Genomic DNA, 2197 nt, shown 5'->3' with positions numbered 1-2197 from the left:
TAAACAATGCAGCCTGTCATGGTGACACATGTCTGTAATGCCAGTGTCTTGGGAGGTTGAAGCAGAAGGATTGCAAGTTTGAGGCCAGCCTCAGAAACTTAGTGAGGCCCTCAGCAACTTATTGAGAACCTGCCTTAAAATAAAACATTAAAAAAGGGCTGTGGATGTTGCTCAGTGGTAAAGCTCCCCCGAATTGTATCTCTAGTCCCCCCCCCCAAATTACATGGTACATACATATATCAAAACATTGCATGGTAACCCATTATTATATATAATTTTTATGTTTTGGTTAAAAAATAAATTTAATTTTTTTGTGTGTGGTGCTGGGAGTTGAACCCAGGGCTCTTTGTGCATGCCAGGCACACACTCTACCACTGAGCTACATCCTCAGCCCCTAAAATAAGTTTAAATTTACATATGCCAGGCATGGTGGCATGTTCCTGCAATCCTAAGCTAGTCAGGAGGCAAAGATGAGAGGATTGTAAGTTTTGAAGTCCACCAGGCAATATGGTAAGACCCTGTCTCAAACAAAACAAAACAACATTTTGAAGTCTTAAAAATTAAAATTAAAAAAATTAAAAATAGGAGCCTGGAACTGTACTCAGTGGTAGAGTGCTTGCCTAGCCCATGTGAGGCACTGGGTTCAATCCTCAGTACCACATAAAAACAAATAAATAAAATAAAGGTATTAAAATTTTTAAAAATAAACTTGAGAATTTAAGGAAAGAAAAGAAAAATCAGTTGACTCTTGTGGGTTTACTATGTCTGGATACTCAGTTTTGTTTCATTCATCTACTTTTTTTTTTTTTTCCATCAATTCCACAATGTCTTGGATACTATAGCTTTAGATTAATGTTGAAATGAAGTTTGTGAATTTCCAACTTTGAAAAATGTTGTTTTGACCATTATAAGTCAGAATTTTACCTACAAAATAGTGCTAGATTTTGATTGAGATTACGCTGAGGACAATTTGGAGAAGACCATATTGAGTCTTTTAATCAATGAACATTTTAAATTATAGAGACTAATTCTTTAGTCCAAAATTAATGTTGTGTTTCTGGTATTTATTTAGTAACCTATTTGAAACCACAGAGAACCTTAACTGCTGGGTCTTGATAAAGGTATGTGGGTGGGAGTTCATCACAGAATAACCTCAGTTATTTTTGTGTTCACTCAACTATTTTTGTGTTCACAAACAAAAGTTCCATAAACATAAAAATAGTTTTCTTTAGGACTGAATTCTGCATCCAACTCTTGCTACCTCATGATTTTGAGAAATTACTTAGCTTGAAGTACTTGTTTCTTTATCTGTACAATGAAATGATAAAGGGGTGTAACTCAGTAGTAGGGTGCTTGTCTGGCATGTGCAGGACCCTGAGTTCAATCTCCAGCACAGGAAAAAAAAAAAAAAAAGGTGAAATGGTATGATTTTTTGGTCTATAAATTGGATATATGATATTTTTTTCCAGTGTCTTCCTGAATCAACTCTTTCTTATTATGCCTTCAAAATTAACATTTTATTATATCTTATATAGAAAATGGATTAGATTATACAAAGATGACCATTCAGATTTGAATGATATAGCCCCTCTGAGAAATGATGACAAAGAGAGTATTTTTTTGTAAGTCTTTGTCATTGCTTCTGTTATAAAGGATGATTTAATTTATAAAACACTATTTCACCTGACCCTGAATGTCAGTGCTTAATATGCACCAGGCATGCACATTCTAACAGCTTTTGTGTTCGTATAATGGACCAGTGAATTCTATTTAAGGCCTGGGATTCAATTGTATCCTACAAACAAAGACAGATTGTTTTGAATTGGTGTCTGTTAAAGAAAGATGTTCAGTTGTTATATTAACTATGTGTGTTTTAATCAACTTGAGCATGTTATTCAACAAGCCGTATTTCTCTGTAGAATGAAATGTTCCTTTATGAATTAGATAAACTGAATAGCTGATATATATCTACATATTTAAATCAACTTGCAGCAAAATTTTGTTATTTTTCAAAAACATATCTTGGACTTTCAGGAAGCCATTAAAATGTCAGTGTCACCAAAAAAAAAAAAAAAAAAAAAAAAAAGCATTAGTCATGGTTAAACAATTTTCTGGGTATTTCCAGCCAATAACTTTGTTAAAGGGCCTGAAAATAATATACTACCATCCATTCTGTTATAAACTATTTATTCATAGA

The 2197-nt window shown here is 33.3% G+C and overlaps 1 non-coding gene across 1 annotated transcript; it reads right to left on the bottom strand.

Moving 5' to 3' along the window:
• Nucleotides 1–314: 314 nt before the first annotated feature.
• On the bottom strand, nucleotides 315–387 carry Trnaa-ggc (transfer RNA alanine (anticodon GGC)). The gene has a single exon. It is a non-coding gene; the product is annotated as a tRNA-Ala (tRNA).
• Between the last annotated feature and the right edge of the window lie 1810 nt (nucleotides 388–2197).

Source organism: Sciurus carolinensis, chromosome 15 (assembly GCF_902686445.1).
Source record: "Sciurus carolinensis chromosome 15, mSciCar1.2, whole genome shotgun sequence".
Taxonomy (NCBI): domain Eukaryota; kingdom Metazoa; phylum Chordata; class Mammalia; order Rodentia; family Sciuridae; genus Sciurus; species Sciurus carolinensis.
Note: the sequence above shows the minus strand (reverse complement) of the source record. Positions and strands in the feature narration are given on the sequence as shown.